A 26,213-nucleotide genomic window follows, 5' to 3' on the forward strand; every position below is an offset into this window, starting at 1 on the left:
AAAAAGAAAAAGCAAGAAACTCCCATTCACTGTCTTTTTCTCCAGAAAATACCCAATTTCCTGTAACTACCTAAATGACGGTTTAAGTATAAGGTCTACACAAGATTGTGCATGAACCTGCAGGATTAGGAGGGTGAGGATTCCCACCTAGGTGGGTTCACTTGCTCTGCCATACCTGGGTGGGACACCAGCCTGCTTCTGTGATTGTCAGGAGGCACCAGAAAGGCTACCCTAGGTTTTCTGTCATGTGATTCAAACATTTCCTCTTCTGGGCAAATGTAGAAAAGACGAGGCATGAAACTGATGCTCCCACAACAGAAAGGAAAGCAATTATCTTTCTGTTGTGGTTCCTTTCTCTTTGGACTCTTTTCTTCCATTCCAGCCTATCCCCTTCTTGGAAAAGCTGCTCTACCAATAGCAGAGAAGAAACAGCCCTGTGTACCTGACATGCTAACCCTGGGCACAGGTGATGGGACCGGGGATAGACACCTGAGCTGATCTGGGCAGATGCCCTCTTCCGGCCATTGGGAATTGACACAGAGCATCAGGCATCTAGAACATAATAGTATTTTTACATACTGCAAAGACATCCACTAGGCTGGGGGGTCACCAATTATATTTTTAAAATTTATCCCAAATTTGGCCGAGCACAGTGGCTCATGCCTGTAATCCCAGTACTTTGGGAGGCTGAGGTGGACTGATCACTTGAAGTCAGGATTTCGAGACCAGCCTGCCCAACATGGAGAACTCCTGTCTCTACTAAAAATACAAAAATTAGCCAGGCATGGTGGTGTGCACCTGTAATTTCAGCTGCTCGGGAGGCTGAGGCAGGAGAATTGCTTGAACCAGGGAGATGGAGTTTGCAATGAGCTGAGATCATGCCACTGCATTCCAGCCTGGCCAATAAGAGCAAAATTCTATCTCAAAAAAAAAAAATGTATCCCAAACTTGGAAGTAAAAATAAGATGACTGTCTTTCTAATGCCATACTGGAAGTTGCCTAAGAAACTACCAAAGCTTTTTTTTAACTCTTGAAGGGACTGTATCTTTGTTTGACTTACTATTTACTATTGATTCGGGTCCAGACTCTGCCAAGTTGCATGTTAATTTTTGTCTGGTAGAGATGCAAATGATTTTTGTCCTGTAAAAACATTTTATTACTCTATAGGACATTAACAAGTGAGGTTTCTAAATTAGCAAACTTATGTCAGCGTGCTGGTCCTGGCGGTCTGTCCAAATCTTTGTCCTTCCAGTTCTCTTTTCAAACAGCTTTACCTCCTCCAGTTCCTTCTTTTGTGAAGTAAACAGATCTTTGATACACACTCCCTATAGGCTTATATAAGAATCGTGTTTTCACTTTTTGAAAATTATGCTTTGACAACTCCACTGAACAGGCTGGGAAAAATTGTATGGGAATTGTTGGATAAAAACAGGCTTTCCTCCATCATGGCTGATCTGAGGTTCATTCACAGACATGAGGGTCTTGGGTCAGGGTCAAATGTGTGGGTGGCTGGGCTCAATCGCTGAGATACCTATTTCATGAGGAAGGATGGGACTCATACTGGGGGAAACAAAACAGGCAGACTGACAGTGAAAAGATGAATCCTTTCACTAAACTGGGAAAACAGAAGTAAGTGTCGTTGGATAAAGAGGGAACCTTAGCACAATGAGCAGAGACAAGCTGGTGAACTCTCCTTACCCAGAGTAAGCTCTGATGAGAGGCCGTGCTCACATTGTTAGTAAAGTCCACAGCTAATAATATTACCCATAATGCAAATAAGTAGCTCTCATGTTTTGATCGCCCATGGTGCTAGCAACCTTATGTATATCACTGTCTTTACCCCAGCCCGGTTCATTGGTAATATGACGAAGAAAGAGATTCACAGAAAATAAATGATTCACTCATGTGTTTTTACACAGCTAGAATTGCTACAGAAAGGATTTAAAGCCAAGTTCATCCAACTCCACAGCCTCCCTCTCTCCCTCCCTTCCCTTCCTTCTTTCCTTCCTTCCTTTGTTCTTCCCTCCCTCCCTTCCTTCCTCCTTCCCTACTTCCTCCTTACCTCCCTTCCTCCCTCCCTCCCTCCTTTTCTGCCTCCCTCTCTCCCTCCCTTCCCTTCCTTCTTTCCTTCCTTCCTTTGTTCTTCCCTCCCTCCCTTCCTTCCTCCTTCCCTACTTCCTCCTTACCTCCCTTCCTCCCTCCCTCCCTCCTTTTCTGCCTCCCTCTCTCCCTCCCTTTCTCCCTCTCTCCCGCCATATTTCAAACATCCATTGAGTGTTTACCATGTGCCAGGCACTGTGTCAGGCTCTTGGGATAAAGCAATAAACAAAGTCCTTGCTTTCAGGGAGTTTACATTCCGGTGAGAGAGACACGGAACCAAATGCATCTCTGTGGCAGCAAGTGCTACGAAGAAAATATACAGCTTTCATTTGCATTGTTTCATCCATCCTGCAGGTTTCCCACGGTCCATCACCCCACCCTCATGTAGTGCTTTCCTCTGGCCAGGAGAAGCGGAAGGACTTCACAGAACATCTGCAGTCCCTTTGTTTCAGCGACTTTGGCACAGAGAAGTGGACACAGGAGCAGACAAAGCTGCTGGAAGCTGTCAGGCTCCTGGCAGCCAAAAGCTTAATCACATGTTCCAAAGGCAGTGTGTGATGTCACTTCTCTGGCCCTGGAAAGGAGACAGAGGTCACCTCCCCGAGAGTCAGAGTTGGCCCCTCAGCTCCCAGGGGTGCAGCTGAGCAGCTTCAGCAGACTGACTGCAGAGACCAGGAAGGGGCCATTCTCTCTGACCGGAATTGGGACTCACTGATGAAGGAGCAGCAGCTGAGCTAAAATTCATGCTAAGAAATCAGCATTCATTTGTGTACATATTTAAGTCAGGATCTCAGTGGTGAGGGCATGGCAGCAATGAAAACAGATGCAGACCTGAAGTCAGCTACCCTATGTTTGCTGCTTCACCTGTTCATCTACACACACATGCCCACCCCCCCACACAGACACGATTCCAGAAGCTTCTGGGACAGTGGCAATTTAAAGGTTCTGCCTGAAAAACACCTGCTTGAAGTGTTGGGATTTTTTAAATTGAATTGTTGTTTCATTAATAGGGCTTCTAAATATCAGTTTTGCATTTTAACCACTTCAAGGCATTCCCCCTGATTTTGAGTGTGAATGGGTATAGAAGACCAGGGGTTGGCCGGCGCGGTGGCTCATGCCTGTAATCTCAGCACTGTGGGAGGCCGAGGCGAGTGAATCACAAGGTCAGGGGTTTGAGACCAGCTTGGCCAACACCGTGAAACCCCATCTCTACTAAAAATGCAAATATTAGCCGGGTGTGGTGGTGGACACCTGTAATCCCAGCTACTCAGGAGACTGAGGCAGGAGAATAGCTTGAACTCGGGAGGCGGAGGTTGCAGTGAGCCAAGTTCGCACCACTGCACTCCAGCCTGGGACAGAGTGAGACTCTGTCTCAAAAAAAAAATAAAGACCAGGCGTTGTTGACCAAAAGCCTGGAGCACTCAGGTGAAAGGCTGTTCTGCAGGGCAGGAGGGAAACAGAGAAGGGTGAGACGGACGGTCAACCTTGACAGGCTTTACACAGGCCTGCCAGGATAGCATTTGCCTCTCCTCTCTATTGGGGAAAGTCTGGATTGCAAAGACCAGGGTCTCTATAGAGGCCTCAGACACTCAGGCCCAGCTTCACAGCTGGGTTCCTGTTTCCTCATTTGCTCCTGCCCCTCAGTGGTATCATCTGATGCAGCTCCTTTCCCTCCTGCGGGCCAGTGCTTACAGTGGGTCCTGATGAAGCTGAGGTCATGGATCCATGATCCCCATTACCACCATGCTGACTACACGGCTAACCTGGCTCCGTGTAGCTGCAAACTTGGCTGCACATTGGAATTCCTAGGGAGAGTTTAAAAAAATCCCAGTGACCAGGCTGCAGTGACATCAGGCCAACGAAATCAGAATCTCAGGGTGAAATGGGACCGGTCATTTACAGAATCTCTCCAGGTGATTCCACTACTCAGACAGGTTAGAGCACCAATGCCCTGAGTCGAGAGCAAGGGCTGGTCTTGTGAATCCATTCACACAGATGGAAGTACATCCTCACAGGGGTCAGGCCCCACACATTGGGCATGTTGGCAGGCATATACCCAGGTTTCTGTGCAATGAATGCATGTCTTAGTGGTGCGGAGTCAACAGCAAGGCATTTAGGGCAGAGAGTACCCTACTTCTGTGCCTAGCATGAGACATGTATCTAAGACCATATTTTTATTCTCATCATCTTTTTTTTTTTTTGAGAGGAGATTTGCTCTTGTCGCCCAGGCTGGGGTGCAGTAGCATGATCTCACTGTAACCTCTGCCTTCTGGATTCAAGTGATTCTCCTGCCTTAGCCTCCTGAGTAGCTGAGATTACAGGTGCCTGCCACCACACTCAACTAATTTTCTGTACTTTAGTAGAGATGGGGTTTCACCATGTTGGGCAGGCTGGTCTTGAACTTCTGACCTCCTGATCTGCCCTCCTCGGCCTCCCAAAGTGCTGGGATTATAGGCATGAGCCACCATGCCTGGGAAGGCAAAATCCTCTAGCTCACCCAGCTGGAAGGGGGCAGAACTTCCCTGTACGTGCTGAGAACACCACTGTTCGAGCAGAGGGGAAACCTCTGCAAATTTCGCTCTATGTTCAGTGGGTGACTTGCCAAAATGACTTGTCAAAGCCTTTTAGGGCCAATAAATTAGAGCTTTTGCATCAAATTTCCATGCAGAAGAATCAACTCCAAGCCTTAGATCCAATTCCACTGGTTCTCACAGCTCTGGAGTGGACCAATTCTAGTAATAAATCCTCTAGGCTGATGGCAGGACTTTGATATATAATATTAACTCTGATCTGCCCTTGGTAGTGGTCTGGCTCAAGACAGATGGAATATTAAAAGCAGTAGCAATCTTTTTAAAAGTTATATGCACTTTTGCCCAGATATCAAGGGTCTCTGGCTGAGCCAGCCTGCAGAAGCAATTGTGCAGATTAAATGATCTGTTAAACTATAAGAAAGTGTCTTCCCATTTAGCAAATCAAGGGTCCACGGGATGGGGAGAAAGGAGGGAATAGGTTTGTCTCTTGGGCTGTACTGACCCCAGTGGCAATGTTCCCTTTCATTGGTGGTTTTGGGACCACAGGGCAGTCATCATTGAGCCCACTGGTGCTAAGGTGGAGGAAATCAGCAGTGCCATGCTCTGGCATCCCCAGGCAAGGACAAGATGATGGGCCCTGCAGAGTACTGGGTTAGAAACAAACTGAGTGAACTGTTTTTTCAGGGACCGCGCTGGAGATGAGCCAACACATCCACGACAGTGGGGAGTGAGGTGGGGCAGGGACACAAATCCACAGCCGACTCACTCAGTAGATTCCAATCTCCTCGGGCACAGAAAACCACAGGAACAAGCCAACCAGAAGGCTATTTATCCATGGGTCTATCCCATGCCTTCATCAGTCTTCCTAAATCCCACCTTTGCAAAAGCCACTCCAGTCTGTGAATTTTCCATGACGTCCTGATACACATGGAAAGACATACAGACTCCCAATCTAAGATCCAGCGCTCTCCGGAATTCCATCTTTCCCTACCTTTCTGGAATTATTTCCCATTGATTTGCCATCTACCTGAGCAAGCTGGATCTAATGGCTGATCTGGCTGTTTTCTGAAAATGCCCTGAGGTGTCTCTGCACCTGGCTTGTCTCCTCTGCCCCCAGAGCACTCCCATTCTTACCCCCGGAGCTGCCCAGGCCTGTACTTCCTGCGAAGACCAGCTCACAGTCTTCTTGTTTGTCAGTGGTCATCTGACAGAGGCCTCGTTGTACTGAAGCCTCCTTTCCTTGGATTTGAAAAGCAGAACAAGTTCCAATCACATCTGTAGCCTTCAACACAGTATTTTTTTCTTTTCTTTTCTTTTTTTTTTCAGAGCTGGGGTCTTGCTCTGTTGCCCAGGCTTGAATGCAGTGGCTGAATCATAGCTTCATTGCAGCCTTGAACTCCTGGGCCCTAGTGATTCTCCTCTTTCAGCTTCCTGAGTAGCTGGGACTGCAGGCATGCACCACCACGCCCACCTAAACACTATCTTCATGTGTATGTGTCCTTTCATCACCAGATGCTCATGTGAGGTAGGGCAGAAAGATTTTGAAAAATCATTTTTCCCTTATAAGAGTCGTCTTCATGATACCTAGCAGGTTCTCAGATACATCAGGTAAATTCACTTCCTATGGTTGTGTAACAAATGATCACAAACTTGGTGATTTAAAACCAAGTTTTTAATGCCCGTGGCCAGGTGCGGTGGCACACACTTATAATCCCAGCACTTTGGGAGGCTGAGGTGAGTGGATCACAAGGTCAGGAGTTCAAGACCAGCCAGGCCAAAATGGTGGAACCCTGTCTCTACTAAAAACACAAAAATTAGCTGGGTGTGGTTGTGGACACCTATAATTCCAGCTACTCGGGAGGCTGAGGCAGAGAATTGTTTGAACCTGGGAGGTGGAGGTTGCATTGAGCCAAGATCGTGCCACTGCACTCCAGCCTTGCAACGAGCAAGACTCTGTCTCAAAAAAATAATGCCCATTTATTATCTCATGGTTTCTATAGGTCAGAGCTTTGGGCGTTGCATGGCTGGATGGCTGGATTGTCTGTTTAGGATCTCACAGGGTTGAGATCAGGGCTTAGCCAGGGTCACTTCTCATCTGGGGTGCCAAGTCCTCTTTCCAGGCTCACTGGGTGTGGGTAGAATTCAGTTCCTGTGGTTGTAGGATTGCGGTCCCCACATTCTTCTTGCTGTTTGTCAGTCTGGGGTGCTCTCAGCTCCTCAAGGCCACTCTCAGGTTGTTGACACAGGGTGCCATCCATCTTCGAAACCAGTAGGAGAATTTCTCTTGCATTGAATCTCTTTTGCATCTCTGATGTTCTCAGTCTCTGACCTCTAGATCCAGATTTAAAGGGTTCATTTGATTCTATCAGACCCACTCAGACAATTATTTTGTGTGCTGTTGTGCATCCATTTTTTCTGAGAAGTGGATCTACAATTTTATCAGGTTCTTAAAAGGGTCTGGGAATGTTCACCCATCACAGGCATCTACACCAGGCCAGTGAAATCAGAACTGCTGGAGGTTCCACATTCTCATGGGCAGCCTGGGTAGAGAACCACCTATGTGGAAGGCACACTGGCTCCAAAGATAAGGGGCCTTGGGTTTTATCTCATTACCAGTGTCTATTAGCTCTGAAACCTTATGGAAATCGCTCAGCTTCTTAGGGCCTCATTTGCAAGTGCAGGTGATAATGGTAAGTTCCATCCCTCACAGTTGTTAGGAGGATTAAAAGTATATAAAGGTGCTTTGCAAGCTCTGAATTGTTAGCATTTGCCAACTGTCTTGTCAGTGTGAAGAGATACTGAAAAGTGGGTGGGATACAGCATTTTAAGTAAAAAAGAAGGTAGAAGTTTAGGCATTGCATATCCAGACTCCCAATCTAAGATCCAATGCTCACCAGAATTCCATCTTTCCATAACTTTATCAAAGTTAAATATTAGATACTGTGTACTTTATAAAGTCTGCTGCTGCTGAGGACCAGGCAAATTGTTACAACCTTCCTGGAAGGCAATTTCCCATATATATCAGCAGTTTAAAAAATATCTAAGCCATTTGACCCTAAGATAATGTTTCTAGGGATTTATCTTAAGGATTTAATCAAGGACACATACACAGATTATAGTAGTACAAAATTGAAACCCATCTAACTATTTAACAATAAGGGATTGTTTAATTAGACATGAAAAATTATTTAAACCTGAACATTATATTGCCTTTAAATATTTGACATGGAAAGAAGCTTGTAACTCAGTCCTATTTCCTTATCAATGTTCTATCAACAACAGCAGGGGTGTGCTGTTTGGAGCTCCCAGGCAGGGGCTGGAGACAAGATATGGATGAGACCGGGCACCTGTTGGACCTGTGGTGAGGTCATCAGCGATTGCTATTGGTCTCAGCAAGTAGGTGAGGTTGACCAGTTCTCCGTCACATTACAGAGAAGGATGAAATGCCCTAATCAGAAGTCAGCTCCCCTCATGATCCTGGAGGGAATTTTGCCTGTTCACTGACTCTTTCTTACTGTGGGCCTCTTCTGTTATCTGGGTATTGCTCCCTGTCAGAGTCAGGTTGGGGACTGATCCTCCTGGGACCTGCCGGTGGGGCTCCTCCTTTGGAACTTCCCTCCCCTGCCATCATGGTTGCGTCCCTTCTTACCTTCTATAGACATGACTTTTCATGGGCCTCATCTCCCTTTCCCCCCACCAGTAATCACACCCTTCAAAGGCAGGAACTGTCTCTATTTCATCTTAGTATCCTAAGCCCAGAGTCCTGAACCGAATCAGCATGCAGCCGGGGCCTGTTGCACTGTGTTGCTGGAAATGGGGGTGACTTCCAACCACGCTGGGAGCTGTCTCTTTCTCTCTTTCCAAGGGAAGAGTCCACAGCACAGCTGGGCTCATCCCAATGCCAGGAGCTGACACTGTGATTGCTCAAAGACAATCATTTCCATTGCTCCTGTAAATGAAAAGAGGCAAACTAGGTAAAATATTTGAAGAGATTTATTCTGAGCCAAATAGGAGTGACCATGGCCCTTGACACAGCCTTCAGGAGGTCCTGAGAACATGTGTCCAAGGTGGTCAGGGTGCACCTTGGTTTTATACATTTTAGAAAGGCATGGGGCATCAATCAAGTACATTTAAGAAAGACCCTGGCAGGGGAGAGGCCATGATCACGAAGGTGGTTTTCCCAGGGCGAGGCTTATCCATTGCACTCCGGATGTGCTGACCCCTGCGATTTCCCCAAATGTGGGAAACTCAACTGCATAATTTGTGGTAGTGGGGGACTGTGTTCACCCTTTCCCCTGGTCTTTTCAAAAACAAAACAAAACAAACAAACAAACAAACAAAGACACTGGTTTTCTCCAGAAAGGAGGGACAACTCAAAGCGAGAGGAGAGGGGGACTTCCAGGCTACAGGTAAATTTAAATGAGTTTGTTTAAAGACCAGGATCCATAGAAAGGAAATGTTCAGGTTAAGATAAAAGATGATGAAGACCAAGGTTCTTCTGAAGTTTTGTAGTGGCTGCCCTGCCCTTAGAGACAATACATGCTGAATGTTTCCTATTCAGATCTTTAAAAGGTGCTAGACTGTTAGTTAATCTCTTTAGGATTGGGAGGGCCTGGAAGATAAATATCTAGCTATGTTAACAGAGATTCTTTACAAATGCAAATTTTCCCCACGAAGGACGGCTTTGCAGAGCCATTTCAAGATATGGACAAGAAACCCATGTTTTGGGGTAAAATATTTTGATTTTCTTCCTTGTCTCATAATGTTAAGCCAGAGTCAGGAGGGAAAGCAAGTCACAATATATAGGGTTAAATAAAACCTATCTAATGAGAATTTATGGTTTGTAGGGCATGACTCCCCAGACCCCTTAGACAGAGAATTTTGGGAAGATTTTAAAAAAATCACTCTGAGCTGGGAGTTAAAGAACAGAGTTCCAGTCTCTGCAGTGAGGCAGTGGCAGGATCGCCCTGGGTGGGAGGAATATCAGGCCGAGCTTAGAACAGGACCGCGGAGGCAAGCATGGAATGGAAGAGCAGCTGGTGATTTGTGTCATACAATGAGCCTGCCCATCTCAGGCAAGGATTTTGGAAACTCATCACACAGCAGTTTGAAGAAGCAGGAACAATGAATTATCCTAAGTGATGTAGGGGAGTGTTTCTCAAAAGTACTCTGCATTATCTGCTTCCAAATTGCCTGGATATTAGTTAAAAACCAGACCTATGGTTCCCCTTCCAGACTTAAGGATTAGAATTGGCTGTGGGAATGAGTGGGAATCTGTGCTGTTATAAAGTTCCCCACATGACTCTCCTGCAGATTAAGGCTCAAAGGCCATGGACCCAGCTCCTGCATACCGGGCATAGGTATCTCGGATGCTGTTTCTTTGCTTCCCTAACTGGCAGCACTCTGTCCTGTAACCCTGTGGCTGGGTCAGCTCCTGTGTCTGAGACAGGATGCCCTGAATCCCCATGGATTCCTCAACCCCACACCCTGTCCTGCTCTTAGCCATGTCAGCCATGCCCCTCTGAGGGCCATCCTGCTTCAATAGGCCTGGCTTCCTAAGTACCTTTTATCATCATCCAGGCCCAAACCCAGAAGCAAAACAGAAGTTTCTTTTGAGATCTACAGTGGGAAATCATCAGTCGAATTACGCTGTAACTCAAGGTGAGGAAACGTATTTGATGAAAACCCTTACCCTCTGTCAGAAGTGATTCCACTCAAATTTTCCAAGCTCAAGATAACTGAACCCCCACCAGGGTGCACTGGGGAAGTCTGGCTGGAAGGCCCCAGCACAGGAGTTGATTGCTAGCTGCTAAGAGGCTGCGCTTTGTTCCTGAGGGAGAAAGCAGCAGGTTGAGAGAACATTCCCCACCTTGCCAGGGGTGAAAAAGCAGGTGACTGCTTGAGGGCTGACACGGGAGTTAGAGATAATGAAAGGAGAGGAGCCAGAAGAAGCCGGGCCTGGGAGGAGTCTTTGTTGTTGCCTAGGGGATTCTCTGCATCTCACTGTGTGTGGGAGTTGAGCTGTTCACCTTCTTGCACCTGTTGTTGGGCTGAGACAAATTTTCGCAGACAGCAATGCCTCCTGGACAGAGGCTCTTCTCCATAGGGCAAATGTAATTAGATGAGAGAAAAACAAAGCTCTGAAACACTAATTAGGCGCAAAGCCCTCAGGCTTCATACATCTAAACAACTAAGGAACAAAGTATAATGTTGTCTAGTTGGCACTCCCTCCACATTCCTGGCCCAGCTAACGGTGGGAGTGACAGCTGTGCTACAGATCCCATGGTTGACTTTTTTGTTTTTGAGATGGAGTTTCACTGGCCGCCCAGGCTGGAGTGTAGTGGCATGATCTCCGCTCACTGCAGCCTCCGCCCCCTGGGTTCAAGTGATTCTCTTGCCTCAGACTCCCAAGTAGCTGGGACTACAGGCGTTCACCACCTTGTTTCTTATAAGCAAAAGAAATAGCACTTGAAGATAAATCCTCTCAGTAAGGCACTTTACTTCTGTAGAAGGGTGCACCTCACGGATGGAGCAATGGCACGTGCACACCTGGGTAAGGGAGGAAAAGGGGTACTTACCCCTGATGCAGGTCACCCCTACTGCTGTGTCCTTCTCCTATTGGCTAGGGTTAGACTGCACAGGCTAGACTAATCCTGATTGGCTATTTTAAAGAGAGCAGGGGCATGAGCTGGAGTGGCAGGATGGGTAGTTTGGTGGGAAGGATGGTTAAGGGCAGGTCAGAGCAGGTAGCCAGGGGTGACCTAGGTCAAAGCAGGTGACCAGAGCAGATGACTGGAGCAGGTGGGCAGGGCAGTTGACTGAAGTAGGTAACCGGGATGAGTCAGGACGGAGCCCGGGATGGGGGAACAGATGTGAAATACTGATTAGAACTGGTGGAGAAGGTTGTTTACTGAAACTACAAGGAAGTTAAACTTTAATATGGAGGACAAAGAACTGAACATACTGACATGCTGATTCTTGGAAGAGAAATTTAAAACTCATTGTATCCAATAATGTGTGGCTAATGTTTTAGGTTTTTAACAGAGATGGGGTTTCACGATGTTGACCCGGCTGGTCTTGAACTCCTGACCTCAGGTGATCTGCCTGCCTCAGCCTCCAAAATTCTGGGATTACAGGCATGAGCCACCGCGCCCGGCCCCATGGTTGGCTTTTATTCCTTCCATTCTGCCACTCTGAAGCTGGTCCTCTTGAGAGGTCCAGCTCCAGAAGCTGGAACTCAGGTGATCTGCCCACCTGGGCCTCCCAAAGTGCTGGGATTACTGGCGTGAACCACTGCTCCTGGCCCTAAAGGTAACACTTTTAAGCTTTGTTTTTGGCATGTCCAGAAACGAAGGTCTGTTGGTGCTTGAAATTGGATTATTTTAAGTAACTGATGTGCTGGGAGGACAGTGAAGAAGACAAAATAGGGATGCCTCTTCCTAAACGTTAGGGCCTGAAGGGACTCCTCATCAACAGCAGACAGGATTTTTAATTTCACTCTGGCATGGAGGTAGTGGAGAAGTGACCCTGGCTGGATTGAAATCTCTCAAGCCTGGGAGATTTTACCCAAAGACCAACACTGGGAAAATTGGACTTTCAGGTCAGCATTCTGGGAATATCCGCAGTCTTCCCCGGGTGGGATCATCCGGCCCCAGTGAGGGAATAATCCCACATAAATAGAAGATGACTTGGGAAGTCAGGGAGGAGGTGGAGGACCACTATTCTGATCAGCCTCCTTCAACCTCACAGTGGGGTTGGCCTCAGATGGTGCCCAGGAACCTGCCAGCAGCGGCACTTTGATGGTGCCAAGACCGTGGGTTCAGGGATCCAGCTTTGCTTGCTACTCATGTCTCTCTAGCCACTGAAAAATGTAGGAATATCAATGAGGAATATCTTAGAGGGCTGCCTTTGGTCCACTTGCCAGAGAACCCATATTGGGCCACATCTGATGTGCAGAAATATTAATATTTTAATAGTGCTTCATAGGATATCTTAGTATCTTATAAAAAGTGGCACATCAGATTATTGATCCAGTCATTTAAAGTACATTAGCAGAGGATGCCCATCAGACCAAGACATCTGGGTATCTGGTCCACTGAAAAGGGTCCAAGTGAGGAACGTATGCTAGGCCTCTTGGCATCCTTGCGTGAGCATGGTGTGTGACGCGGCCATCAGTATCACTGTTTTCTTTGTGGTTTTTTGCTTGAGTGCTGGGATGAGTGAGGGATCGAAGCTCCATGTTTGTTTCTAGTCCTGACCTATGCTGTCCATTAGGGAAATAATTTGTTTTCTTGAACCCATCATATGAATTCTTTTGTTTTTAATCAATACAAACAAATCGACTTATTTAACTAACAGAAAAAATTCCAAAGAGGCCAGGCCACAAAGGGGTTTCTGTAAATGTTGTATCATTTCTGTTCTGTCCCCTCAGCTAAGGGTATAAAAAGTTCAGGCTACCTCCAGGGGCTCTTGTCTACTTAAATAGCATTGCTCAGAGATGAGCTAGTACTTTGTTTTAAAAGTAACGTTTTTTTTTTTTTTTTTCTTTTTGGGACAGAGTTTCTCTCTTGTTGTTCAGGCTGGAGAACAGTGGTGTGATCTCGGCTCACTGTAACCTCCTCCTTCTTGGTTCAAGTGAGTCTCCTGCTTCAGCCTCCTGAGTAGGTGTGATTACAGCCGCCCACCACCACGCCTGGCTAATTTTTATATTTTTAATAGAGATGTGCTTTACCATGTTGGCCAGGCTGGTCTCGAACTCCTGACCTCAGGTGATCTGCCTGCCTGGGCCTCCCAAAGTGCTGGGATTACAGGCGTGAGCCACCACTCCTGGCCCTAAAATTAACATTTTTAAGCTCTGTACTTACGACACCAAAAGCACAGAATGACATCTAAGTAATTAAGTCAGCCATTAAGATATTTAGTTATGTCATGCAAAATAATCATCTCCAGTGAGTCTTCAAAGAATTCAGTAGTTTGATGTCATGCCAGCACAGCCTTTGTTGAGTCTTCTTATAAATCTTAATGAAAAATTTAAGATTTTTAATTTTTAAAGATTTAAACATTTTTAATTAAAATTTTTTGGGGGCTGGGCTCTTGGTCTATCACCCAGGATGGAGGGCAGGGATGCCATCATTGCTCACTGTAACCTCAAACTCCTGGGCTCAAGCAATCCTCCCACCTCAGCCTCCTGAGTAGCTGGGCCCATAGGCATGACCTATCACACTCAGCTAATTAAAAAAAAATTTTTTGTAGAGACAGGGTCTTACTCTCTTGTCCAGGCTGCTCTCGAACTCCTGGCCTCAAATGATCCTCCTGCCTCGGCCTCCTGAGTAGCTCGGTTAGTTCCTAACAAATGAAAGGGCCCCCAACTTTGAACTACCTGTGGGGGTGGATCTCACTGTGTTCCCTTTGGGAATTGAGGACGTGGTCGAGAGAGAAGAGTGTACTCTTAGGAACATCTGCTAATTCTGTTCCTCAAAAGAAGGCAGGGAGAGAGAAGAGAAAATGCATTTCTGTTTGCTGCCTAAAGGTTTATTTGCTTGTATTCCTTTGGGAAATGGAATGACTCTGTGTGCCTGGGTTGTAGTTGATGGAATAAAGCATCATTTTATGCTGTCCCCGAGAAATAAATAATGGCTGAACCTACATAAAAATAATAAAGTGGGTCAGCTCCCTCTGGGAACATTCTGTGTCTGTCGCTGGACCCCCACATCCATGAATACATATGGATAATGGCTGCCATTACTTTATAGTTATGGGCCTATCAGCCCTGTACGTATTAATACATCCCCAGGCTTTCCTGTGGTTCCATGAGGTAATAAAAGCAGCTTCTATAGTGATGCTATATATTCAGTTGGACATATCTTAAAAACAAAACATTCTCTGCTGAATTGTAAACTGTCGCACAAGGTAGAGGCTGTTTTGCAAGGGTACCCCTGCACCTGCCCCCACCTAATATCAGGGCTTGACCTGGGGCAGAACTGGCTAGTCTGTGATGCCTGCGGGTCTGAGTTCAGGCGATTCTGGAACAATCCTGCCTTCCAGGGCATGTTCTATGCTGCTGAGTGAGTTCCTGCCTGCCCACCTTAGTCACTCTTTCGCTTTATGACTTCAGGATGACTACTTTGTTGTTTTTTTGAGACGGAGACTTGCTCTGTTGCCTGGCTGGGGTGCAGTGGCGCGATCTCGGCTCACTGCAACGTCTACCTCCCGGGTTCAAGCGATTCTCCTGCCTCAGCCTCTTGAGTAGCTGGGACTACAGGTGTGTGCCACCACACCCAGCTAATTTTTGTATTTTTAGTAGAGATGATGTTTCACCATGTTGGCCAGGCTTCTCTTGAACTTCTGACCTCCAGTGATCCACCCACCTCGGCCTCCTAAAATGTTGGGATTACAGATGTGAGCCACAGTGTCTTACCTAAATTAATTTTTTTCTTGAGTCCTTGGTCCTAAATTGAAAAAAAAAAAAAAAAAGAATAAAATACTCATCACCCATTGACCCTGAAAGGAATGGCTGCACTAAGTATTCATTATGTACCAGCCACTGCTATTGGCACCTTATGTGGTTTTTTTGTTTGTTTGTTTTTGAGACAGAGTCTTGCTCTGTTGCCAGGCATCAGGCTGGAGTGCAGTGGTATGATCTCGGCTCACTGCAACCTCTGCCTCCTGTGTTTGAGCAATTCTCCTGCCTCAGCCTCCCGAGTATCTGGGACTACAGGCTAGCGCCACCATGACCAGCTAATTTTTGTATTTTTAGTAGAGAGGGGTTTCACCATGTTGGCTAGGATGGTCTCAATCTCTTGACCTTGCAATCCACCCGCCTCAGCCTCCCAAAGTGCTGGGATTACAGGCATGACCTTATGTGTTTTAAGACATGACATCCGTCATCATAGTAACCCCAATGAGGCAGCTGCTGTCACGATTTCTACTTTGCGTGTGAAGAGGGTGAGGCACTGACAGGATCAGTCATCTTCCCAAAAGCACATCATCAAGACAAAATCCAGGGAGCCTAGCTCCACAACCCAGCTCTTCACACTCTAGCACCTCCATCAGGAAGAGTTGCTTATAATATGCCTGGGACCCTTAGAAACACAAGACCAAGGAAGCTTCCTGGGTTCCAAGCTGTTATATTGCCTCTGTAGCTCCCTCAAAAGGCAATTTTATTCACTGAAACAAAACAAGGCCAGTTGCTGTGGCTCACGCCTGTAATTCCAGCACTTGGTGAGTATGAGGTGGGAGGATCACTTGAGCTCAGGAGTTTGAGGCCAGCCTGGCCAACATGGAGGGACCTGTCTCTTTAAAAAAATTAGTGGGGTATGGTTTGCTGGCTCGTCAGGTCCCAGCTGCACAAGAGGCTGAGGCAGGAGGATCCCTTGAGCCCACGAGGTCGAGGCTGCAGTGAGCTGCAATTGTGCCACCATCACACTCCAGCCTGGGCAAAAGAGCGAGACCTCGTCTCAAAAAGCCAAACCAAAACAAAATGAAAAAACAGCAACTAAACAAACCTCCCTGGAAATAGAGCGATTTCAAGTCCTCTATTTGTTTCAACTCAGTTAAGCGTTGGTGTGTCACATGCTGTTGCTGAGCAGAAACACTGATTTACTTTCCTCTTCCCAGCTCGGAAAGCTTTCTAGGCCCATAGGAGCCCATAGATGCCCAACACGCAATTATAAATGCTGAGATCATAAAAACAGGGGGGTTTGTTTGCTCGGCAGTTTTCCTTTTCTCCTTCCAGGCCACTCACTCAATTTTTAATGTATAGGTTCTCTAAGTGTCCCAGCTGGGCGCAGCGGCTCATACCTGTAATTCCAACAACTTGGGAGACTGAGGTGGGCAGATCACCTGAGGTCAGGAGTTCGAGACCAACCTGGGCATCATGGTGAAACTCCCTCTCTACTAAAAATAAAAAAATTAGCTGGGCATGGTGACACATGCCTGTTGTCCTAGCTACCTGGGATGGCATGAACCCAGGGGGCGGAGGTTGCAGTGAGCTGAGGTTGCGCCACTGCACTCCAGCCTGCGACAGAGTGAGACTCCCTCTCAAAAAAAAAAAAAAAAAAGTTGGAAGTGTCTTTACGAGGCCATCCACAGACATGCAGCATACAGACACACAGAGCAAGCCACTAGTCAAGGCTCAAACCCTGGCACCACCGCTGGGCAGCCGAATAACTTTCAGGAAGTTACTTAACTTCTGTAAACAGTTTCCTTACCTGTAAAATGTGGATGATATTAGTACCTACTCCACAGTATTCTTCAGAGGAAGTATGCAAAAAAGAATTGCTTAGCACACTTTCAGAAACACAGTAAGCAGGGGATAAAGGAGGCCCTCATCGTTGTTAAGGTCATCACATCTTTGCTCAAATACTTTGAGTGACGGGAAGCTACCGGTCTCCTAAGATAGCTTGTTGGCAAGCTCTATTTCAAGGAGTCTTAGGCTTCTAGATATGGAAGACCAATTAACCCAACTTCATTCATTCCCTGGCAAGAAATCTGAGGCATGGAAAGATTAAATGACTTATCCAAGGAGGTGCCACTAGCCAAGGACTTCTGAGCATCTGATGTCTGCTCCAGTGTCCTTTCTTTTCTAAAATTACGGTCGAGTCTGCCTTCCTGTAATTTCCCCTACAGGTCCAACTTTCCCCCGTTACGGTCCCTGGCAGTACATCCTAGATACCTTAAAAACATGAGTGTTGAAGTGATGGTTCACATGGCCCATTGCCAGACTGTCATAAATACTAGAATTCTTGTTTTTGTCTTGGCACTTCACAGATGGGAGATGGAACCAGAAGAGCTGCTCTTTGGTTTTGAAGATGGCCTGGCTCTGCTGTTTCTATTTCCTTTCCACATTGTGTTGAGACGAGTTCTCCCTGTGTCACCTAGGCAGAGTGCGGTGGCATGACCACAGCTCACTGTAACATCGAACTCCTGGGCTCGAGTGATCCTCTCCGCTCTGTCTCCCAGGTAGCTGGTACCACAGGTACTTGCCACCATGCCTGGGTAATTTTTTTTTCTTTTGTCGAAACAGGGTCTCACTATGTTGCTTAGGCTTGTCTTGAACTCCCAGGCTCAAGCGATCCTCTCTCCTTGGCCTCCCAAAGTGCTGGGATTACCAGGCACAAACTAGAGCTTGCCAACAAGAGTCGTCCTCACACACAGTTACCCATATCATTTCACCTGGACTTGTTTTGAGTAACACTTTATTCATCCTTCAATCTATCAATTTCTCTCTCAAAAGGAGTGTCTACTTTTTGCCAGACACCATGATATGTAGAGGAAAAGACCTGCTCTCTGCTCTCCAGGTGCTAACAGTAGTGGAATGACAGGTCCATAAATAATGGCAATTGAGCAATAATAATATGATGGAGATAAGATGGGTGCAAGCATCTGTTTGGGTTAGGGGCACAGGTGAGAAGGGAATACGCTCAGGAAGGGAGTCGGCTGAGGTTACCTATGGCCCTGCAGGAGTAAGTGGTGCCATTTTCTGTGGCAGAGACAGGCTAAGTGTTCAAGCATCTGTCTCTCCTTCTTCCTGTGCTTACCAGTGATCTTTGTGGTAAGGCGGCCAAGTGACTGAGGTTTAGACAATAAAATCTGAGACTTCACGGCCTGGCCCACAGACTCTCTGCCTTGCCATTCTTTGTGTGCCTTCTCTGTCTCCAAGTGGACAAAGACAGCAGATGGGAAGCCACGTGTCTGTCATAAGAAGGAAGGGGCTGGGTCCCTGATTCAGATGAGCGCCTCCTACTGATCAAGAACATGTGCTTTGGGCTTTAGGTTGGTGAGAAATAAACTTGTATTACACTGAGAGCCTTTCTACATTTTGGGGTTAATTTTGTGGTTGTGGAGGCAGTCAATGTCGCCTCTAATATTGTGATTACGCTTGGATTTATTTATGCCATGTTGAAACCAACCAAACTAGCCATCCTGGTTTGGGAAGATACAACTAGGAATCCTGGCTTCTCCGTCTATCAGCCAGTAGACTAACTTGGGAGCCAGATTCACAATATGTTCCTTTCCTGGAAAATTCCATTTGAGATGTATTTGGCCCTTTATCCTTAAGGAGATCATCTTAGCCCTGATTGAAATGTTCCTGTTTCTCCTTGATAACATGGCTTACTTTAGAGCAGGTTGCTGCTGCTAAAAATCTACAGCTTGCTTTTTTTTTTTTTTTCTAAGCAAAAAGGAAGGAGCAGGGAGAGAAACTTTATTCCCTGTAAAGAGGAGGAAAAGAGTTCATGGCTGCAGTGAGCCGTGATTGTGCCACTGCACTAGATCCCAGCTGGCAGAACAAGATCCTGTCTCTAAATAAGAAAGAGAAGAGAAGAAAAGAATGTACGCCTCATCAGAATAGCTATCACAGAATAATGGGCCAGCTTGGAGTTGTTTTCAGCCCCTTTTTGCTCCACTGTAGGCTATAGTAGCGTCAATCAGTTATCTTTGCTGACTGTCTACTTTGTCTCAGAAAATGCATATTATATATGAAATGTTGAGTTGAGGACACACCAGAATATGTTTTTCACCTAATATTTCTCAATCATAAATATAACATGCATATTTAAATGTGCTTCATACTGTGTACTTATGAGCGTCAAAGAAATTTTGTGCAACCGAAGATTTACATTTTTCCCCACGAATTCTATATTCTAGCCAATAGATAGACTAAAAGTTTATTTATAAGGTGCAGATAGACTAAAAAGTAGAAAACAGTGAAAGAAAGCATAACTTTTATGACATTGACATGATGAGCTACTTATGACTCACAATAATAGTAACTATAAAAAATCACAAACTCACTGTGGGCTTGATTAATTCAGGTGAGTCTTTCAAAACTATAGGTGACTCTTGAACAACGTGGGATTGAACTTTATTAGTTTACTTATAAATGTATTTTTTTCAACCAAACTTGGATCTAAAATATAGTATTCATGGACAAGAAACCCCTGCAAATAGAGGGCTATCTTTCCTATACACAGGTCTGACTACAGGACTTGAGTGTGGTCAATTTGGAATATGTGCAAACAGAGGGAAGAATGTACACTCTTTGATAAATGGATAAATGGAGGTAAACTTGGGTAACGTTGGATGTTCTGAGATGTAACAACTTTGACTTCAGAAAAGCAATGCCTTAGAGTTCTAGGAACCAACTCTACGTAACCTAGCAGCCCTGAGCAGGGTGCAGGAGCTGAAATACCCACTGAAGACTCTTAGAATCACATGTCAGAGGTCAGAGACAGAAGGGCCATTGAACATTTACTGGTCCAACCTCTCCATTTTACACTGTAGAGACAGGCTCAGAAAAGACAGGGGGCTCTCTCCATCACTCAGTGATTGGCAGCAGATGGGAGATTGCAACCCTGATATCCTGGTTTCAATCCTGAGTTCTTTCCCTAAAGCCTACTTTGCCTCTTGCAGCAGCAGTCCCCGGTGGGGCTCACTGAGCAGGGGCAATGCCACCTTTCCAGAGGGAAAGGCAGTTGGCTGTCGTTAGCCTCCATAGCACTCCTATTTGCGAATTGCCATCCAAATATTTCATGCAATGTAAAGACCACCAATATTATGATAACTTACTGTTGCTAGGAACTGTTTTCAAACTCATTTAATTATCATAAAAACCCCATGAGGTTGGTATTACTACAATCCCCTTTTCATAACCAAGGAATCAAGGTGCTGAGAGGATATAGTAGTAAGTGGCAGAGCTGGTGCTCAAATCCTGGCAATATGGCTCTAGAACTCATGCCCTTGAGTGCTAGGTCATAACTAATTGTTAATTCCCCTGTGCTAGGTTATAACTAATTGTTAATTCCCCTGTTCACGGACCATGTTTTTCCTCTATGCTAAGGCTGCTGCTGCAGGGATTCTTTGCTTCTGCAAAGAAACACCTGGAACCCTACTGTGTTTTCCTAGTTAACCTTCGAGGCCTACAGCAACTGTCCAACCTCATCCAGGAAGTCTTTCTGGATTTCCTCCAGGTTGCAAGGCAATAATTTTGCTTCCAGATCCTTGAGATACTCCTATTCAGCACTTTCGTTCCCCTCAGTGCAGCAGCAGCTCTCTTTAGACACAGGTGAATTACAGCCTAAGGCAATGGCACAAGGACTGTCAATTAGGCTGTAATTCACCTGTGTATAAAGAGAGCTTCGGGCTCCCTTTTCTGTTCCTGTTCGGCTACCAACTTGCCTAGTGACTCTGGAAAGTCTGTCAAACCATCTGAGTTTTTGAATCTGTAAGAAGAACTGTTGGCCGTTTTGTAATCCCTAGTGACACGATTGATTCCGGTAAGAATTGTGAGTCTTAGCAGTGTCTTACCAGACGTAGCAGCGTCTGCTAAAACATGAGGTGGGAAGATGCTGGGAGCAGGCTGTTTGTATGCTTTCAATCTGTCGCCCACAGATTGCTCGCTATGTACAAATGGAAAGCAAACCTTTTCTCTGGAGAGACCCAAGGTCACCATCTCAACTAAGAGATTGAGCACCATTAAATAGGGGGCGGTATGAACTTGGGAGCCTCCTGATGTGACACAGTACAAAGTGCACAGCAGTAACTAGGAACATTTTCTTTTCCTTCTGACAGATTTATTGAGGTATAATTCATACACCACATGATCCACCCATTTAAAGCATACAATTCAGAAGTTTTTTATATTCACAGGGTTGTACGGCCATCACCAGAATCTAATTCTAGAACATTTTCATCATTCCCAAAAGAAGCCCCATAGCCATGATCAGTCATTCCTATATCCCCCTCCTCCCACCCTCAGCCCTAGGTAATCACAAATCTACTTTCTTTTCTATATATTTGTTATTATAAACATTTTATATAAATGGAATCATATATTAAAAATACGGTTTTTTTTGGTCACTGGCTTCTTTCACCCAGGGTGTTTTCAAGGTTTCTCAAAGTATCAATCAGCACTTTATTCCTTGTATAATATTCCATTGTATGAACATGCCACGTTTTATCTTTTTTTTTTTTTTTTTGAGACAGAGCCTTGCTCTGTCACCTAGGCTGGAGTGCAGTGGTCCGATCCTGGTTCACTGCAACCTTTGCCTCCTGGGTTAAGCGATTCTCATGCCTCAGCCTCCTGAGTAGCTGGGATTATGGGTGTGTGACACCACATTCAGCTAATTTTTGTATTTTTAGTAGAGACAGGGTTTCACCATGTTGGCCAGTCTGGTCTCAAACTCCTGACCTCAAGTGATCCACCCTCCTCGCCTCCCAAAATGCTGGGATTACAGGCCTGAGCCACTGAACGTGGTGAATATGCCACGTTTAAAAAATCTACCATTTAATGGACATTTGAGTTGTTTTCTAGTTTTTGGCTATTATCGATAATGTTGCTATGAACACTTTGTACAAGCGTTTGCTTGGACACATATTTTCATTTTCCTTGGGTGTATGCCTCAGAGCAGAACTGCTGGAGCAGGCGGACTCCGGGCAGCACATTTTGAGAAGCTTCCAAGTTATTTTCTAAAACTGCTGCACCATTTCATATTCGTACTTAAGTTTTCTTGTCAAACCTGTTTAATCTGGTTAATCAAGATGTTAGACCTAATTTCTGGTTTATAGGAAACACGGACAGAGAAAAACATTGACACCACGAGGAGGTGATGAAGCAAATCTGTAAAGCAGGGCATTCTATAACCTGCCTGAGCGCTTCAGAAAGTCGGGGCGCTGTGTCCTGACAGAAAAGGAGTGGTGGTGACTGTTTTAAGTTAAACTATACTAAAGAGGCGGGATGCAATGGCTCACACCTGTAATCCCAGCAGTTTGGGGGGCTGAGGTGGCCGGATCAGCTGAAGTCAGGAGTTCGAGACCAGCCGGGCCACCATGGCAGAACCCTGTCTCTACTAAAGATGAGAAATTAGTTGGGCATGATGGTGGGCACCTGTAATCCCAGCCACTCAGGAGGCTGAGGCAGGAGAATTGCTTGAACCTGGAGGCAGAAGTTGCAGTGAGCCAAGATTACACCTCTGCACTCCCGCCTGGGCAACAGAACAAGACCCTGCCTCAAAAAAAAAAAAAAAAAAAAAGATACTAAAGAAACATGACAACCAAATCCAATGTGTAAACCTTAATTGCACCTGGTTAGAACAAAACAGTACTAAAAGACATTTTGGGGACAAGTTAGGATATTTGAATATACTTGGGATGTTAAATGGTATTAAGGAGTTAAAAATTTTCTTAGATATAATCATAGTACTCTGATTAGATAGGAGAATGTTCTTATTTGTAAGAGATGTGGCTGAATTATTTAGGGGTTTTAAGTGTCATGATCTCTGCAACTTTCAAGTTCAAAAATATCACACACACACACAGAGCGATAAAGCAAGTAATGGCAGCTGTTAGTTTATTTTTTCTTTTCTTTTCTTTGTCTTTTTTTATTTTTTTGAGGTGGAGTCTCACTCTGTCGCCAGACTGGAGTGCACTAGTGTGATCTCGGCTCACTGCAACCTCTGCCTTCCAGGTTCAAGCAATTCTCCTGCCTCAGCCTCCTGAGTAGCTGGGACCACAGGTGTGTGCCATCACACCCAGCTAATTTTTGTATTTTTAGTAGAGACGGGGTTTCACCATGTTTCACCAGGATGGTCTCAATCTCTTGACCTCATGATCGGCCTGCCTTGGTCTCCCAAAGTGCTGGAATTACAGGTGTGCGCCACTGTGCCCAGCCAGCTGTTAGTTTTTAAATGGAGGGATGAGTATGTGGGTGCTCAGTATATTTCTGTAGCTTTTCTGACTGTTGACATTTTTCATAACAAAGAGTTGGAAAGAAAGGAGATCACACGCTCCATGAATGATAATTTAGCCATTTCTCCCCAGTTAGACTGCAAACCCCTGAAGGTCTAGGCCCTGCCTCTGTACCTCTGCAGCCAAGCCCAGTGCTCACAGGTTTCTGGTGCTAAGGCCACAATAAAGGTGCTTGGTCCTTAACCAGAGGCAATAGAGAAATTCGCACAGACTAGCAATTCAAAAAATGTGGCTGTGGTTGAAGAAGACATTGACATTCTTCACTCTTTATAGTCTCAGCTTGGAAAATGAGAGGGTGGTAATTGCAGTCATGTTCCCGATGCCTGCCAGTGAAAACAAACTTTTCTAACTTTGCTCCCAGAGCAGTTGATGCAAAAGAAAATAGAAATCAACCAGCCTCCCAATTAGCATCACTCATTTTGATTTGATTGCTGTTTCTGCCCAAGCTAAAGCAAATTAGCTAAGTAAAATCCTGAAACAACACATAACCCCTGGGGTACTGCACTGATGTCATCGTCCTAAAAAATACAGGCTTTGGAAAGGTCCTTGGCAGATGTGCCTCATCTCATTAGATATGGATAGCGGCTGTTTTAGATTGAAAGGTAGGGGGAATTTCAAGGACTAGCCCTGGTGGAGGGTATGATCCCGGGGATATTATAAAAACATTAGGGTCACCTGAGCCAACTGAGTGCAATCCTAATATATAATTTCAGCCTTCCATTTGATCCCTGGCCCTCATTGCTAGGAGCTGGACAATAACTGTCCTCTGCCCGAATAGCTTCTTTCATTTTGAAACACAAATTGAGCCCCTTTTTCTATATAGTATTGGTTTTAGGATTACGGAGTGAGTGCTAGACGTATAACATGTACCTCAAGAGAAACTGAAAATCTGCTTGAACTAGGTAAGTCTATGAGGCCATTTCTCATTCAAAGATGGCTCATCTCAAACCTCTTGGAGACTCCTAATTTCAAATGTTTTGCCTTGTTTTTTCCATAAACTGATAAAATTTCCTAGAATTTTTTTTTTTTTTTGGAATTAAATATATTTCTCAGATTGCTTACTTCTATCCCCTGGTGATACACAAATTCTATTTCATACAATGTGATCTATCAGTTTTTGGAAAGCATAGTCACTTATGCAAGTTGTCGCACAGCAAGAATGGGTTGTTTCTCCAGTAAAGAACAGCTTCATTTTAGGATGGGCGCAAGGGCTCATGCCTGTAATCCCAGCACTTTGGGAGGCTGAGGTGGGTAGATCATGAGGTCAGGAGTTCGAGACCAGCCTGGCCAACATGGTGAAACCCTGCCTCTACTAAAGATACAAAAAATTAGCAGGGCTTGATGGCAGGTGCTTGTAATCCCAGCTACTCAGGAGGCTGAGGCAGGAGTATTGCTTGAACCCAGGAGGCAGAGGTTGCAGTGAGCCGAGATTGCGCCATTGCACTCCAGCCTGGATGACAGCGCAAGACTGTCTCAAAAAAACAAAACGAAAACAGCTTCATTGTATCCAAAAGTCTGATCACATGTGCTGAATTCTAAGAAGGGTGCTGTTTAAAATATTTTGCATTTTTGCTAAGTCATGTATTCAAACCATGTATCAATCCAATATATACTAAACTTTTATTTGCAGAATATATGGTGGCCATTGCTCTACCCACATGCTAGCCCTGTAACCATCGTTCTGAAACAATCCCTTAATTAACAGAATTGAGGCTGTGTACAGATGAAACTGGTCTCCATTGAGATTTCTAGGAGGACAAAACCAACTCCATTAAATTTCAAACAAGGAAAAGAAAACTGAGACAAAAAAATCAAGTGATTTGCCCATGGCAATGTTTTCTAAGGTGTGTTTCAGAAAAAAACATTTATATTCAAACTGATTTGGGAAAAACTGCACACCAAGTCCCTTTGTTGAAGGTCGCAACGTAGATGAACATATCTAAGGCTTAAGAAAGTCCTGCAGTGAGAAATTTGTTTAACTCTGTCTTATTTCAGTGTTCTCTAAATTTATTGACCCACAAGATGTTTTTTAAAAATTGTATAACATCAGCTGGGTGCAGTGGCACATGCCTGTAATCCCAGGACTTTGGGAGGCTGAGGTCAGGAGTTCAAGACCAGTCTGACCAACATGGAGAAACCCCATCTCTACTAAAAATACAAAATTAGCTGGGTGTGGTGGTGCATGCCTGTAATCCCAGCTACTTGGGAGGCTGAGGCAGGAGAATTGCTCGAACCTGGGAGGTGGAGGTTGTGGTGAGCCGAGATTGTGCCATTGCACTCCAGCCTCGGCAACAAGAGTGAAACTCTGTCTCAAAAAAAAAAAATTGCATATCAATTAATATCTCAAGGAAGACAGTTTGGGAAATGATAACCTTTAATTACTACAAAGAACAACATGATAAAATAAAAAAAATTAGGACACTATCAGAAATTTGAATGCTAACTGAATGTTTGATAGTAACAAGTTAATATTAGTTTCTAAAGTATAATATTCTGGTTCTATGGCATTTTTTCCTTGAGTTGTTAACACACGCTGAGTTATTTGCACATGAAATGATTTAATATCTGGGGTTTGCTTGAAAATAATCCAAAGTGGAACAGTTTAGGGTAGTTGGCTATGTGAGTTGAGGTCAGACATCAGTTAACTGTTTGAACTTGACTTTTTCGGCTGGGCGCGGTGGCTCACGCCTATAATCCCAGCACTTTGGGAGGCCGAGGCGGATGAATCACGAGGTCAAGAGATTGAGACCATCCTGGTCAACATGGTGAAAACCTGTCTCTACTAAAACTACAAAAAATTAGCTGGGCATGGTGGCGCGTGCCTGTAATCCCAGCTAC

At 45.2% G+C, this 26,213-nt stretch overlaps 1 non-coding gene across 1 annotated transcript; it reads left to right on the plus strand.

The window, feature by feature from the left end:
- The first annotated feature begins 8,768 nt into the window (after positions 1–8,768).
- Positions 8,769–8,929, plus strand: LOC119471821. Its single transcript, XR_005200909.1, has one exon. It is a non-coding gene; the product is annotated as a U1 spliceosomal RNA (small nuclear RNA).
- The last annotated feature ends 17,284 nt before the right edge of the window (positions 8,930–26,213 follow it).

Source organism: Cebus imitator, unplaced genomic scaffold (assembly GCF_001604975.1).
Source record: "Cebus imitator isolate Cc_AM_T3 unplaced genomic scaffold, Cebus_imitator-1.0 Scaffold75, whole genome shotgun sequence".
Classification (NCBI taxonomy): Eukaryota; Metazoa; Chordata; class Mammalia; order Primates; family Cebidae; genus Cebus; species Cebus imitator.